The sequence below is a fragment of the Tamandua tetradactyla genome, chromosome 12, assembly GCF_023851605.1.
Source record: "Tamandua tetradactyla isolate mTamTet1 chromosome 12, mTamTet1.pri, whole genome shotgun sequence".
NCBI classification, from domain to species: Eukaryota; Metazoa; Chordata; class Mammalia; order Pilosa; family Myrmecophagidae; genus Tamandua; species Tamandua tetradactyla.
This window is the reverse complement of record NC_135338.1, coordinates 26418389-26435375: the sequence shown is the minus strand read 5'-3', so window position 1 is coordinate 26435375 and position 16987 is coordinate 26418389. Positions and strand designations below refer to the sequence as shown.

Sequence of the window (16987 nt, the reverse complement as noted above, 5' to 3'; positions counted from 1 at the left end):
GCGGGCTTTGTGCAAGGGCGCAGGAGAAAGGGGCTCTGTCTGGGAGCCCGGGAGCTGCTCTGAGCCCATGCACAGAGGCTGGCAGTGTATACACCACCATCCAGAGGTCGGGCCTGGGGAGGGGCCGCGACCTTCAGCATCACATCAGCCGTGTCCCTGTTCTGATGCTGCCTTGTGTGTGATGGCCCTCCATCCTCAATTACCCCATCGGGAGAAAGGGAGACGAATATTAGAGTTGGACAAAAATTTTAGACTTTGTCAAGGGATTTTGTGCAGCCTCGCCTGAATCTCCCAACTGCCTGGGGAGATAGGCAGGGCACCTACGATCGGTCCGCTTGGTGGCCGGAGATGAATGAGGCACACAGAGGAACTTGCCCTGTCATCCTGCTAGATGGTAATGGAGGAGGAGCCTGCCTGGGGCCAGGTCAGCAGGTCAGCAGGTCTCTCAAAGGAAATGAAATGCTTAGATCTGGTTTTGCCCTGTTCCAACCCCTTTCACACCATTCCTTTGAGTCCTCCATTTAACCGGGGACTCCTGGAGAGCAGAGACCTTGCTGAAAGCCAGCTCCTGGGCAGTGCTTGGCCCTATGAAGGCCCTCAATAAACATCAGAGGATGGATGGACAGATGGACAGCCGGGGTTGAATGTGAGCAGAAGGCAGGGGACAGCAGTGTCATCAGAACTCTGCTGTGAGCCGGTTACCTGCCTCAGAGAAAAAGAGATGACAGAGAACAGAAAGCGTCAGTTCCAATCCCTCCTCCAACCTCCAGCAAGAGAGAGACGAGACATTGCTAATTTGCAAGACTGAGTCTGGTGAGCGTTTGTGCTCCCCTGTATGCTCAGACCTTAGGGACAGACTGACTCCTCCCTGGCCCCTTGGCCTTGGTTATTAGGATCCAGGGTCTTGCTCCGGGACTGGCCTCCGTGTATACTGAGGCACCCCGCGGCGCCCCCTGCAGGCCCAGGGTTGAGCAAGACTGTGAAACCAGAGCGAGAGCTACGTGTCAGAGGGGACAGGGCTGCGCACGAAGGCCTCAGCCAGGATGAAATAAATCTGCCCGTGTCCCCCCACTGTTTGCCCTCTCTCCCGACCTGCACAGGTTTGCAATTCATCCACCGTCCTCAGATGCTGTTCCTGCTATCAGATGATGAAAATGGAGATTCGTCTTGAAGAAAGAAAGAAGCAGCTCGCTCACCCCCTTCCTAGTCTATTTGAGCTCCCTCCCTCCCCCACCACCATGTGTTCCTGAAACCTGGGGCTGTTCCAAGCCCTAAATGTGCTGGAAAGTATATCCCTGAGCAGCTGTGAACCTGCTCAGGCTGCAGTGGCCTGGGGTGAATCAGAAACCAAGAGATAGTCAGGCTAACAATGCAGCCCCTTGTTCCTGCCTTGGGAGAGCACCATTAGCTCAGGGCTCCAGGGAGCTCAAACACACACACACACTCACACACACAAACCCACAGACTCACACGGGGGCACCATTTGCCCCCCTGGTGCCACCCACTGGCCTTGCCCACCCAGAATAAAAGCTGGAGAGAAGTGTTGCATAGCAGCCCGGAGCGTTAACCGAGATGGCAGGGAGAGGAGCAAGGTGGGGAGGGCTTGCACAAAGCCAAAGGGAGTAGGGTGCTCTTAAAGTTTCCCATTGAGCTGGGGGACCACGAAGGATGGCAGGACACACGGCCAAAGGAGTTGCCTGGAGCCTGAGAAAGTTTGGGGAAACTGGGTGTCAGGAACCAGACACTGAAAAAAGAGGACTTGCAGGCAAGTCTCAAAGCTAGCCTGGTTATGGAGTTGGCAGCCGCTCAAGGCCATTGTGGAGTCTGGGGGCCTTCCCATCAGGCCTGATTACAACCACTCATGTTCCTTGCCAACTGCAGGTGCTTGAGGGCCAAAGTGTCTAAGCAGGTCTGAGTCACCCACAGAAACTGATCTGTTCAATCACCCCAGCCTGGTGAGGTGGAGGCATTCTTTTCTGATTATGGAAGGATATACTGAAGGACAGATGCTTGTGACCACCAGGTGCTGGCAGTGACACAACTAGAGGCTCAGTTCCTTAACCCTACTCCCAGTGAGTGGGTTCTTTCCACCAGGTGGAAAGATCTAAAGTGAGCGAGGAAGGAGCATTCGCCTAAATGCTCCCTGCTATGGGCTGAATTGTCCTTGCAAAAAAGATATGTTCAAGGCCCAAACCCCAATCCCATGGATGTGACCTTGTTAGGATCTTTCAAAATGTGATTAGTTAAGATGAGACTGTACTGCATTATGAGGGGCCTTAATGCAATATGACTGGCATCCTTATAAGAAGGGGAGAAGAGACATTGAGAGAAGGCCAAGTGATGATGGAAGCAGAGACGGGAGAGTTGCAGCTGCAAGCCAAGGAACCAAGGGTTGCAGGCAAACCACCAGAAGCTAAGGACAGGCGAGAAAGTTTCAGAGGGAGCAGGGACCTGCTGACACCTTGGTTTCAGCCACCAGAACTATAAGCCAATATACTTCTTTTGTTTTAAGCCACCTAGTTTGTGGTTCTTTGTTACAGCAACTCTAGGAAACTAATACACTTCTTGACATAAATGTATCCCCAAAGCCCATGGTGCAGGCCTAATGTTCCGACACAAGGTGGGCACCAACCAAACTCAGAATGTTTCCAGGATAGACAAAGCCCCTGATATCAAGGCTTATCCAGAGGGACTCCATCACTCTGAATGCGGTCCCCTTCAACTCCTCTCTCTCTTTCACTCTGTCCCTACATCTGAATCGTCTGAGTCTGGCATGTTCTATCTCAGAAAAAGCTCTCAAGTTCTTCCTCCTTTGTTCCTTTCCCAAGCACCACTGTCCAACTTCAAGACCACATCATTTCTTTCTTGAATTATCACCACAAGCCCCCTCACCATATCACCATGCCAAAAACATATCTGTTCATGATGTTCTCCAACTTAAAAACCTCCTTGGTCTTCCCTTACCCTTAGGATCAAGTGCAAGCATCTCAGTTCCACAAGACCCTTTATAAACCAGGCCAGCCAGAATCCATCCTCACATCTTCTTCTGTTCCTCCCCAAGCATTCTCCATGATAGGCCCTTTGGACTGTTCTATGATGCCTCTGTGCCTTTGGACATGCTGTTCCCTCTGCCTAGAATATCCTTCCCCAACATAGTGCGTTCGGACTCTATCTCCTCAGGAACAGTATATTTAGGGCTTCTTGCAACTATAGCAATCATTTACATAGTTGTGTATCTTTCTAGACTTGTGATTCTCAACCAAGATCATTTTGCTATATCTGGAGACATTTTTGGTTGTCACAACTTGGAGAGGGAGAGGTACTGGCATCTGGTCTTTAGAGGCCAGGGATGCTGCTAAACATCCCACAACAAAGAATTATCTGGCCCAAAAATGCCAATAATGTTGAGGTTCAGACATCACTGCATTAAACTTTATGTCTCTTGAGGTGAATTCTCATTTGTGACTCTATTTCCAGTGCCTGGGCTAAAGACGTGTCCAATAACTGTTTTTTTAAATACATGAATGAACAGATTGACTTAATACTGCATACTTTCTACCTGTAGACTGTGGGTCACTTTGAGACTGTCAATTAGAACTTAAGAAAGTTGACTCATACTGAGCAGGCATATTGGAAAAGATGGATTAAAATAAGTACATAAATCAAAATGTGCAATTCCATGGCAGAAATGGACCAAGGCCTGGTAAGCATTATTATTATTTTTTTTATTGTGATGATTATTGTCGAATCATTAGAGTGGCCCTCAAGTTGGGCATGGACACACTTTCCCTGCAGCACTTCTTTTCTAATTAAACAGGGGCCTATGATTAAGAAACATCAGGTAAATTCCTCCAGTACATTCACAAAGCAGAAGTCAAACTCTTACTAGCACTGAGGACTCCAGACTGAACTCCAACGGGATACGGCTGATTTTGAGCTGGGACAGAGAGAATAAGTGGAAATAACTGAAGCTCTGGACACCTGGACTTGAAGAAGAGAAGTGAAAGGAATCATTATTATTTATTTAGCCTCAAGAGAGTGATGGCTGAGGGGTGTCCTAATAGCTGTTCTCCAGTGACACAGGAGATTATTCAGTGGAGTAACTGACCAGCCACTCTTTGGTGCTCAGGATACGAGAAGAAGAAACATGAGGAGGGATGACATTTAAATGGCCTCCAGGTAAGCAAGTAAGCAAAGAGACAGGCAAGAATTCATGGACGCTTGTTGCCTAGGGACCTAGCTGGCTCTTTGTCTCTTGCCCTTTTCCGGGTTCACATCCCCATCAGCTGCTAGCACTATTGGGGGTTGGGGAAGGGGATTTCCTTCCAGGCTTCAGGGCTGCCCCTGAGACTTTCCTTTGAACCTGGTGGGGAAGGAAAGACAAGAAGGAGTCTTGAAAGCAGAGGGCAGGAGTTTCAAGGAGTTAAAAAAAAAAATGGTGAGAAAGAAGGAGAAAGGAAAGGAAGAGCAAAGAGGCAGCTGGAAATTCATCAGGAAAATGTTGAGGCTGGCTGGCGAGCCCGCAGCATCTGGAAAACAGACTGGGGGCTATATTTAGCCTGCCATGACTTGCAATAATTTGTGCGAGGGGGTGAAAAGGAAAATGTGAAGTTGGCGTCATTTAGGGGAGGGAATGAGTTATAAGAAAGGAACGGCTTGATAAGGGAAAGCACTCATGAGGCGTCGACCCTGGGCGTTAGTTAGGGACATCTGAATGGACAGGAGATTAAGAGTGAATGATGCTGTTTACTGAGCTTAATGCCCCTTCCCCAGACACGCCCTGTGCTCCCCACTCAGATTGCGGGGTGCGTTTCTGGGTATGCTCAGGCTGCCTATCGACCGCCATGCCGGAGGGATTCGGTGAGAGTCAGGATGCTTTCTGGAGAAGCCAGGGCAGAGGCAGGGGCTCTGGGTGAGGGCTGTAGGCTCTGTGAGCAGCACTCTGTAAATTCTAAGAATTTGTATACATTGCTGAGACCTTTCTCCTGCTGGATTATAAATAGAGGATTAGTTCAAAGGAAGGCGGCCTTTTAAAGAGACAGTACCAAGCGAAGTCTGCAAACCAAATACAGTAAAACCTCCTTAAGACCCTGTTGGTTTATTCCAAATAGCATCTAAGTCAAAGCAGCAGCATTTCCCTGGCTGACTAGGTGCCCTATTGCCCTTTAGAAAAAAGTCTAGAGGATTCCAGTGGAACCATAGTAAACCGTCAAGTCATCCAGAATAAAATCAATATAATATTAAAAAATAATAATAAGTCTTTTGGATAGAAGTCTTTCTTAAAAAAAAATCACATGCTTTCTGGGTTTTGAAATAGAATATACTATTTTGAATAGAATATACAAAGGATTTAATGTAACACTTTTGTTCTGCTTAGAGTTGAGTAACTTCGGTTACTCTACTGCTGCTCCAGTAGTGCCAAAACCTCATCTCGAATCCACGTGGCTTCGTATTGCTGCCTTGTGAGGGTCTTTTCATCATATTCTTATTTCTTTTCTGTGGGCAGTAGTTATTTCTCCCTATTGTCAGGAGAGTGCTCCTTTACTTTAGCCACCTCCTAACCCCACCTTCTTTTAGACTCATTTGCTTCTTTCAGTCTGTTCTGGGTTGGGAAACCAGATATGCAAACTTTGTTAAAACTCCTTGTAAACAAAAAGTAAATATATTATGAATGAGGAACTTAGTTTTTCCTATTCTTACAAGATTTATCCAGTCTTTCTTAAAGGGTAATGGGCCATCCAGCCTTCTGGGGAATGTGGTTGCTTTGAATTATGTGCTACTTTAAATAAACCAGTATGGGCCTATGCAGATAAGTTTGGCTGCTTAGATACCTCTTGGCTCATCTCCAGATTCTGGTCTGATTCTTGATAGTGTTTTGGGGAGATAAAGACGTACTCTAATTTGAAGTCTATGTTTTCAAGTCCCTTGCATTTGAACTAATCGTGTATTTATTTATTTTTCCTGTTGTATTTGAGGCTGATGGTGTGATTAAACCCAACACAGGGAAAAAGACCATAAACAATTACCCTGACCGCTTGTTCAGTAATATCTCATTCTATGCTCTAGAAGATGGTAGGGAATTCTGGGCAGGGTGCTGAACAGAAGAGCTGTGTATATCATTGCAGAAGGGGAGGAAAATGATTCAAAAAGTATTGGGTTGTGAGTTGGTGCAGGAAAGCAGGTGGAAACGGACTATTCAGAGTGGATGAAAACAAGCCAAGCCAACCAGACAGGGCCCAGTGATATTTCCTTGGGTTGCTTCTGGCATCTGGCACCTTCTGATTAAGCAGCGAAACTCTTTGCACGAATATCAATTTCCACGATATTTGGTGCTTTGTGAAGTCATCACACAAGTAACCTCCCGTCAGCAAATATCAGACATGACTTACTGATGGAGAAATTAGGCTAGAATGGGATAGTGAATTTATATTCTCCTCAACCCGTAGGCCAGGGGTGACTCTGTCAGCATGTCTTGAGGCAGTAGGAACCCTACATTATTTTGAAGGGTATCTTGAGAAGTGCTATTCCACCTTACTCCTATAAAGAGGTCAGGGTCAGGCTTATTCTGTTCTCATATTTTTGTTAGGTTTGAAGAGTTGATCTCAGAGGTGTGAGGGTAGTTGAGTGGTAGAATTCTTGCCTGCCATGCGGGACACCCGGTTTCGATTCCAGGTCCATACACCTCCCCCCCTCAAAAAACAACAACAACAACAAACAAGACAAACAAACAAAATTTGACATATGGTGCTGCAATAACAGGACGCTCACATGGAAAAATACTGAAATGTGACCCCGCCATACAGCATACAAAAATAAGAAAAAAGATGGTCTCTTTGCTGAAGATGCTCCTCACCGCTAGTCTGCCCATATGCCATTGGGGGAAATCTGTGCTGAACAGCCATGCTCTGCAACACACACCCAACCTCCCCTCTTCACATATGCTCAGATCAAGGCGGGACATCTGACCCAAAGGGGACCCATCTATTGGCCAGTGATTGGTGTGGCCAGAATAGAAAAAAAAAGAGCTTTTGGGGAAATCTGGACTTGAAAGTGGAAAGACTGGGCCAATTGGCAGATGGGCACTACAGCTGGAGGGTCAGAGTGGGGTACGGAGTGGCAACCATGGTGGCCATCTGTAAATCGACCTTACCATGGAGTGGAAACTGGGTAAGAAGTAGGTGGCGGTGGATGGAGCAGATGTTCAGGGAGAGGAGAGAGCATACTCAGAGGAGAAGGACATAAAGCTCCTAACAGAGAGATAGGTGAGTTCCCCGCCACCGGTCTGTTCCCCTGAGGCCTGGTTACATGTATTTCTGGCTGTAGATTTCTGTGAGCTAGCCTGTGTAGGTCTTTGCTCCTTGCAACAGAAAAAGCCTCACCTAAGATTGCCACATTCTCTATAGAACAATTTCTCAAACACTAGGAGCTTACAGCTAGATTCATCTTAATATGTCCTCTAGCCTAAGGAATTCCATTTCTTTAACCTTTCCTCTGAGGACCCATTTTCCAAGGCTTTAATCCTTATGTTTTCTTTCTCTGATCCCTCCTAAAAATCTCCAAATCCTTCGTGTTCCATTGCTCTGACTGGTGCCAGGGTTGCCTCTGGGGACTGCCAGAATTGATTTTAGTGCACAGAATTGATTTTAGTGCACAGTGTGCTTTGGGCCATCAATCCTAGGGTTGCACTCTGCTGGATTTTCTAATACACAGAGCTGCCCTGCTGGCTGACACGTAGATCTGCTTCTCCCATCACCTGCTACCCCCACAGGGCCGTCCCCACGGCAGGACGTCAGTGCAGGAAGGGGCTTGGCGCTCCTTTAACCCAACCCTGTCATTTTAGACATGAGAAACCTGAATCCCAAAGAGGCTACATAACTTGCCCAAGGTCAGGCAAAGTTGACGAACTTGTTTTTCCCTCTTTGAGTGTGTGTGTGCACGTGCGCACGTGTGCTTTTGCCATTATTGAGCTTTATCCCACCCTAGTTTTAAAATTCTTCTTCGAGCTTCAGAGGGCATTTTGAACTGTGCATAGACAAATTCCCATACATTGTTTGTGATCCTACGTGACTCTGCTAGAAATGAGTGTGCAGATGTTGCACAGAACTCTGCATATTCCAGGGCTAGAATGAATCCACAAATATCTGACTAACACTCATCTTTTATATGACTGTCTCTGAATCAGGCTGTATGCAAAATAATTTATTGGGATAATGGCAAAAGATTGGAATGCCTATTTTTTTTTTATCTCATCCTTTAGAAATCTCAACTTCCTGTGTTTCATAATGTATGTAATATAATATAGGAAATATGCATATACTATAAATATATATATGCATATATATGTAGGTACATATGCATAGATTTGGGCCTGCTCATTTTTTTAAAAATTAATATGAGTGTGCAATCAAAGCTTTAACACTTAGTTCAAGTTCAGAGTTGCTGTTCACAAAAGCACCATACACTATAAGTTGGCGTGTGTGTTCATCCTAATTCTGCCTCATGTGATCTTACTAAGCTAGCAGTGTTTGTACTCCAAAATGGAAAAGTCAGAATGGAAAAATATGATAACCTTAGTAGACCCTACAAAATGCATTGAATTAAATCCTACAAAATGCATTAAATTAAATTAATCCAGAATTTCTGATTTCTTTTTTTTTTTTTAACTTCTTTGAAAAATAAAAAAGTGTTACCCTCTTACTATGAAAGAACCCTCTATCTTAAACCAAGAGCCAAGGCATTCTCCTTAAAAGTAGAGATAAAATAAGGATTTCATGTATCGCTCTTACTGTACAGTTTTTTGTTTTTTTTTTTAACGTGGGCAGGCACCGGGAATCGTACCCGGGTCTCTGGCATGGCCTATAGTTTTAATATATAACAATAATTTTGAAGTTTTCCAAGTTACCTTGCCTTTAGAACTTTAATGCTGGAAGAAATCAATTTTCCCCAATGACTACAGAATAAAAATAGAAGTTACTGCACATTTTAAAATGTCAATGCTGGAAAAAAATCTACCTTGCCCATGGGAGATGCTCAATAAATAATTGTTGAACACATGAATGAATTTACAAAATAACCTCATGTTATAGGTAATGTAACAGGGGCCCAGAGAAATCAAATCACATAGATAAGGTCACTTTGAAGGAAAATGGATATAAGATTTAAAAAGCACCACAAATCACTGAGAAGGCAAAGATTTATTCAGCAAAAGGAGCGAGACAAATTAGATGTTTGAGGAAAAAATTAATTTAGACACTCATAGCACACCATTTCCAAATAAATTCCACATGTTTTAAAGGTAAAATGTCAAAAAAGAAAAAGAAAAAACACCCCCACAGATTTCTAAAAGAAAATGTAGGTGAATAGATCCACCTAATCCCTAGATGAAGAGGGGCATTCCCAGAATAGAAACAATGGAAGGGTTTGACTTCAAAAATGTTTAAATGTCTTTACTTTGAAAAATAATATAAATCAACTAACAGGCAAACAGCAAACTGGGAGAAATCTTTGCAACAAAATGGGAGAGATGCCGGTTATTATCTTTTAAGAGTTCATAGGATTTGATGAGAAAAACAAAAAGATAAATGGGCAAAGGACAAAGGACGTGAAACATAGTTTACATAACGGGAGATGCAGAAGACCAAACTTTGGAAGCAAAGGTTCATGAATGATCATTTTCCATCCATCACAGAAGCAACGTTTTCTTTGCTTATTCTTACATGAAACAGCCCAAAGCTCCCCTTTGGTGGGGAAGCAGGCATTCTCATTCACTGGGGGGTGGGGAGGGTGAGAGAAAACTGGTACCACTTTGGCAATCAATATGCATTCAGAACCTTGAAAATGCCCATCAACTCTGACCTCATGACTTCTCCCCCTGAGAATGGCACCTGCAGTAGGATTGCCAGATTTAGCAAATAAAGTCACATGCCACCCAGGGAAGTTTTGAATGTCAGGTGAGCAACGGTTGGCCACCTGGTCTGTGATAAGTTGTTACTGAAACCCTAGGAAACGAATTCGGATGGACTTAAGGGAGTCTCCAAGCTCATCATTTCCTCAAATGCTCCACACCTTCCCCCTAAACCCTTACTCCTCTTGTCTCAGTAGCGGGGAAGGGTTGGAGATTACCATACCGAGGGTGGGAGCTGGGAGCCCGGAGCCACCCCCCAGCCTCCTTGCCCTCATCTCACCTCAAAGCAATCACCAGACTTTCCCCTTTAACCCCCTGATATTTCTCAATCATCTCCCACAGTGGTTAAGGTTTCTGGCTTTGGGTTAGGATCCAAGCTCTGCCCCTTACTAAGTGTGTAAATTTTAGCCACTTACTTAAGTCTCAGTTTCCTCATCTATAAAATGGGCACAAATAATATGTAGAGACAGTGTCTTTAAAGCCTAATGGAAGCAGCACACTCCATACACTGAAGGTAAAATTATCCATTGTCACTGTTTTTGCTACCATAGCTCTCTGCAGACCTTCATCATCTTTCACCTGAGCTGTGTCTCTGGCTTCCTGCCTCTACTCTCATCTTCTCAAATCCCAGGGTCAGTTCATTAAAATGCAGATATGATCATTACCATCCCCTGACTAAAAGTCTCCAAGGGCTACCCGTTGCCCACAAAGTAAAGTTCATGACACAGTGACTGGGTCTCAAGGTCAGGGATCCTACCTCTTATTTCTTACTGCAACTCTTGCCAACTTCCAGCTTCAATTTTATGGTCTGTAGACACTCAACTCTTGAGATTCCTGCCTTACCCAGGTCCCAGCCTCTGCTCCAACACACACATCCTGTCATTGCTCATTGCTACTCCCTTGCTACCATTGCTTCTTAGTTCTGGAACATTCCAGTCCACCCCTTGACTTGGTGAACTCTTCTCCTCCACCAAGAGTCAGCCATTACCTCTCCCGCTAAGCCAGGGCTTGGGCTCCCTCCTCTGGGAGTGCCTCTTTCATCACATTTACCACACCGTATTTTAAGGATCTGCTACTGTGTCCATTGGCCCTATTAGAGTATAAGTTTCTTGCAGGCAGGAATTTTGCCTGGTTCATCTCTGAATCCCCTAGTAAGGTGCCCTGAGGAAGGAGAGAATGAATGTTTGTTGCATGAATTACTATGTACTGGCACTGGGCTAAGCACATTATAAAACAGATTATTTTGAATTCTCACAACAAGCTTTGGAAAAGTCAGAACCAATATTTCTATTTCATGGACAAGGTAACTAAGGCTCAGAGAGGTCAAGGTGGCAGTATCTGGATTCGAAACAGATCTTCTGCCTCCAAGCCCTCAGTGAATCTCTAGAAAGGGGTCCCTTCTGGGGCCCCCTTGGGTGTCTGGAAGTGAGGTTAATGACTTGTTGGGGGTCGTGCATGTCTATCTCAGGGATGTGCTCATGGAAAACACTAGGGAAGCCTTGTTGGTTGTGCCCCCAAAGCACTAAAACCTGGATTCTGCCCACCTTTGTCCCAGAGGTCTGCAGGGACCTTGTGGGAGTCAATCCCCATCCTCCTTGAACTCTGTAGCACTGCTCTGTTCTCTTTCATTCCCCTCTCAAGTTACCTCCTGTTGCTTTCCTTCTCTGGCTTCTCTTCCTCCTAATTCCTAAACGTAGATCTTCTCCCCTCATTTCCACTTTCCATTTATGTTGCAGACATGCCTGCTTAAATCCTCAGTCTTTCTCCCTGTCCTGGAGGCAGAGGTGACCACTTGGCTGCCAGATAATCAAATCCCCCGAGTTGCCTGTCCAGCCAAAGACTACCTCTTCAGCTCCCTGGCGACCGGGCAGGGCCATGTGCCTGAATTCTGGCCAGAGAAGGGCCTGGCTCATAAATACCTCCTGGAGATCCTTCACTTTCTACTGTGCCAGAGTGCAGAGACTCCCTCAGTCAGGATTTCTTCTAGGTTCCTTCCATGGTGAGCACCAGCCTCAATGCAGAAGCCCCTCAGTATCTCCAGGGGTACCTTCAGGCGGCTAGTGTGACCCTACTTTGAACACATTTTTCTAACTGGCTAAGTCCAGAATGGTTTCTTAGGAAATATTGTAGACTTCTGAGCAGAGCTACATTAAAAAATTCCAGCAGGATCCTGGAATTACCCTACGAGTAGAGCCCCATCTGTGCCCCAATTGTGCCATGCTGACTTTATGTGAACAAGAAATAAAATTCTATTGTATTAAGTTACTGAGATTTGGGAGCCTGTTATAGCAGCTAGCATTACCTTAACCGACTCAGACCCTTAACTGACTCACTGATCTTCATGTTCCTGGGCTTTCTCCACCCCAAGCGGCTCCCCATCCCACTCTATCCCATACTTCATTGCCAAATCTTCCTTCAATCCATTTTGGCCACATGACCACCTTTCCCCCAACTCATAATGGCTTCGAGGCTCAAAGATAAGATTTTATGAGACATGAAGAGATCTCGGTCTTCAAACCACCTCCTCCTCACTCTCTTTCACACTCTTGTACTTCCATCAAATCTGACTGGTTGGAGTCGCCAAATGTAGCCTGCCCACTCCTACTTCTGCTTCTTGTTATTTTTCTCTCCACCTCTGTTAAAATCCTTCCTGCCCTTTGAGACCTCTCCCAAATCTTCCCTTCTCCAAGGTGGATTTTCAGGTCCTCCAGCTATATACCATGCCTTCTTGAATGCTCCCAGCCCTCTGCTGACATCTCATACAGGATCTATCCATTGCGTTGCACTGCACTGATGTTTCTATCTCTCACTAGATAGCCTGCTCTCTCGGCACAAGCCTGGGTCTTACTTGGGACAGAGTAGCTGGTAAAAAGTGGGTACCAGCTCCCCTGCCCCCACCACTTAGCTCTATGCAACTGTACGTCCTTGAGGATGGGGCCAAGGGAGTGCATTATGACCAGCTTATCCAGCCCCTTCTCCCAATGCACTCTGAGGGCTAACAGTGTGAACTTTTCCATCTGCAGATTCCTCACTCTCTATTTTTCTTCGTCTTCTACTCTTTAAACACAACATCCTGGAGCTTGCTCAGGGGCCTGGTCTGGCTGGGAAGAAGTTGGCCGCACAGTTATATTTAGGCTAGCAAAGACATCAATCTAAGGCTCTTTAAAAATAAAGTCCTGTTATAGCTGGATCCCCAAGCACGTCTCTACCCACGCCTAATGAGAAGCTGCTTCGCCTCCTCCCGGCCCCCAGTCTAATTACTTACTCTTCACACGTGGCCCACACATGTGTGAATGTGTGAGTTAGGATGTCAGCTCACAGTTGCCCTGCTTGGTCCAGGGCAAAGGAGATTTCTCTCCTCTTCCAGGCCTTCCTTTGCTGGTACTTGTCTCCATCAGTTCCAGAGGGCCTCAAGAACTTTTTTTGAGGCATCTTACCTACCCAAAGTAGCCTAGCTAGAAGTAGACCTTGTTACTGGGGAAGATACTGCCTCCTCTGAAGTTTCTGGGGTTTGCTTGCGTTTCTCTTTTCCCATAAGGCTGCCTCCACAGCTACTAAGAAGCAAACAAGATAAAGAGCAAAACCTGAAGCAGAAAGCAGAGTTACAGTAGGATGCATGCTGGGGGCGTTTGCGTGCTTGGATGGGGGGAGGTGGTCTCTGTGCGCGCGCGCGCGCGCGTGTGTGTGTGTGTGTGTGTGTGTGTGTGTGTGTGTGTGTGGTGGGGGGAAGTTTTGGGGTGAGGTGAGCACTCTGGAGGGTGTATGAGAAAAAGCACATGTTAACGCTCAGGCCGACCCTTGTTGCTCCTTGACTTGGCTACCAGAGCCCTGGTTCTTTTCCATTTCCACTGATGAAACACTTCTTTATGTCTTATTCACATCCTGTCTTGACTACCACAATTGTCTCCTCCCCGGGCCCACATGTCTCTCGTCACCAATGGGATCCAAATGTTGCTGACAAAATAATCTCTCTGCCTTTGTGCTGCAATCACATTCCTCCACTTTTTCAAATTCTTCTCTGTCTCCCATTACAGGGGAAATCCAGACACAGACCACCACCTCTTCTCTCTCTCTCTTCTTCTTCGCACCTCCCTCGCCCCCCCACCCCATCTCTCTCTGCCGTTCCTGCTGGCTTGTGCAGATCCTCTTGCCATCCCTAAAATCACAGCTCTTTCAGGCCTGCCCAGTGTTCCTGGCACAACCTCCTATTTATTCCATCGTCAGATATACAGTAAGAGTGACAGGCACTCATCTAGGTACTGAGGTGCAGCAAAATATAACTGAGGAATCCCTGCCCTCCTGGAGCTTACAGTCCAGAAGCGAAGACAGACAGTCAGCTAATAAAAATAGAACAGACCGCCAAGTAATTGTAAGTGCTATGAAGAAAATGAAAGTAGAGAGAGCGAGAGCAAAAAGGGGTACCTCCCACACGGGGTGCTCAGGGAAATTCTCTCCAGGGAGGTCCTGGAACCCACTCCCCACCTTTCCTCCACTAGGGGCTCAGGGCCGGCATCTATAGCACCTTCCTGCTTTGTCAGAGGATCCTCTCCCCTCCTTCCCTTGCTTATCTTATGTCCATCTTGATCTTAAGATCAGGGGAGAGGCTCTGGGCTGAAATCTGTTTCAGCAGGGGACCTGTTGCATTATTAACTCATTAAAGGCTCACTGTGGTCAGAAGATACCAAGCTGTCACACACAAATCACAAACACAAGCTCAGTTCTCTTCCGTTTCCCTTTGCAGAAAACAAATGATCATTTAGAGATGGTGTCCAATAAGTGGCAGCTCTAGCCTGAGCGTCCTAATAATGTCTGAACTATGTCTCCCTTTTTCTGGAATCAAGGAGCATCTATTGGCATTGGTGATTCACGTCTCACTGTCTCTCCGGGTCAGACAAAGTGCAGTGGAGCCCAAGGCATGGGTGCTTGATAGCTTTTAAATAGCCAACGGGAGAAAGTTCCCTGGTGATAGGGGCATCAATGAACAACTTCATTAGTGAGGAAAATGACTGACATTAAATTATTGGCAATAAAAATTGCTACCACATTCAAAGATAATGATTGCATATGTATGTGTTTTCTTTTCTGATAGGCGATAGGGTAAGAGAGGTAGGACAACATAAACTAGGAACAAAACTGTGAATTTCCCATCTTCTCACAGTGGGGGTGTGTGTGCTCTCTCTGTCAGCCAGCTCAAGAGTGACAGCCCCCCCCTGCCCATCACAGTTTCTCCTGGTCCCAGTTTTCATGCTTGGTCTGTCTAGATCTGTCCCTGCTGGATACAGCGGCCACTAACCACAGGTGGCCACCGAGCCCGTGAAATGTGGCTACTCTGAATTCACAGATGCTGTGTGAAATACACACTGGGGTTTGAAGACAGCACAAAAAAGAATGTAAACTTTTACATTCTTATAATATAAAATAAGAATAATCTTATTTTAACTATAATAAATAATCTTATTTTTATAAGAATAATCCTTATATTAACTAGATGCAGAAATGACATTTTTGGGTCCAATAAAATATGTTATTATAATTAATTTCACCCATTTATTTCTACCTCTTTAATGAGGCTATTAGAAAGCTTAAAATGACCTGCGTGGCTTGCACTAGGTCCAGTATTGGTCTCTGGTTTTAAAGCATGTTTGAATGTAGTTATGCTTCTTTCAATGGAGATCTTAACAGAGACGTCCGCTAAGTGAAGCAGGGAAAAGGTGGAGCTGCGCAGATGGAAGCGGGGGGATATCTGCAAGGCAAGGAAGTTGGCGGGGGTGCAGGGAGGGGGCTGGGAGTGAGGGAGGAGCCCTATCCATTGCACAGCCTCCTCTGGCTCATCTATTATTGGATCTGATGGCTCATTCATTTGAAATTGCAGGGAAAATGCTCGGAGGAGGCCCCCATTCAATCACTCTAAGTGGAATCTGATCGTTATCTTGGGATAAACATTCCAAATGGAAGGTGAGTGCTGGGAGATAAGGAGATAAACAAACCATATGGCCCTGTCACCGGGAGGCTGGAGGGCCTTGTTCTCGAAAGGATTAATGAATTCACAGGGAGATCATCACTGCTCTGTTTCTTCAGGAGGCAGACGCCCTAAAGTGCCGGAGCCCAGGCAGAGATGACTAGAACTCAGGACGAGTTACTCTCTCTGACATGACCTGGGTTTCCCCTGGCCTCGCCCTCCCTCACATCAAAACCCTGTGAGCTGGCGTCCATGGGCTCCCAATTTTCAAACCCCACTCGGCAGCCCTGACCAGACCAGTGTGGGACCTGGCTGCCTCTCCCTGCCTTGATGTAGCATAATTTCCAGACCCCACATCTGTCCACAACTACCCCCACCAGCCCACTCCTCGTACACACACTGCCAAGGCTGGCCAGGGTAGATTTAAGGGTAGGTGCACACGGGGTGAGGACTCTTTTTGGTAGGGGTGGGGGGTTTCAGGAGGCCTGCTGGAACCACGGGCCACGTGGCAGAGTGAGAACAGCCAGCCATGGGGGAGGGTGGGTAATATGAACCAGGGAGAGAGGCACGGAGGGATCCGGGGCTGAGGGGAGGGGAAGGTGGAGGCAACAGGGCTTTTGAGCACGTTCTTTCCTCCTATGTCTTGAGGCACCTCATCCTTCATTCATCTGGCACCCACAGTCTTCCACAGCTGTTCCTTTTACCCACACAACTGGAGATTGTCGAATGCATTTCAGTTTAGGTGCAAAAGTGGAAACTCTAAAAAGGGGGAGTGGCTTCAGGGTGCTGTAATATTAATTCATATAACAACACAAGAATACCCCATATTTATGGAAAGGTCACTTTGTGCCAGTGCTCTCTACCTGGATTATCTCCTTGAATCCACAACAGTTCTACATGGTAGGTGTCTTTTGACTAATGAGGAAACTGAAGCTCAGAAAGGCTAGGTAACTTGCCAAAGGTTGCACAGCCAACAAGAGCCAGAGCCAGGAGTCAACCCCAAGACCACGAATTCTTGAATAGTTTGATGCGGGCAGGCGCCCAGCACACATTTTATTCCCGTGAAACTTCAGCAGCCTTGGTCAGAGACAAGCAATAAGAAAACAGTTGCCGAGACTCTCTCG

At 46.1% G+C, this 16987-nt stretch overlaps 1 long non-coding RNA gene across 1 annotated transcript in view; it reads left to right on the top strand.

The window, feature by feature from the left end:
• The window catches only part of LOC143651908 (uncharacterized), an 88870-nt gene that overhangs the window by 16124 nt on the left and 55759 nt on the right, over positions 1-16987 (top strand). The window contains exon 2 of the long non-coding RNA XR_013160323.1: positions 15777-15859. This is a non-coding gene — a long non-coding RNA (uncharacterized LOC143651908). The remainder of the gene's footprint in view (positions 1-15776; positions 15860-16987) is intronic.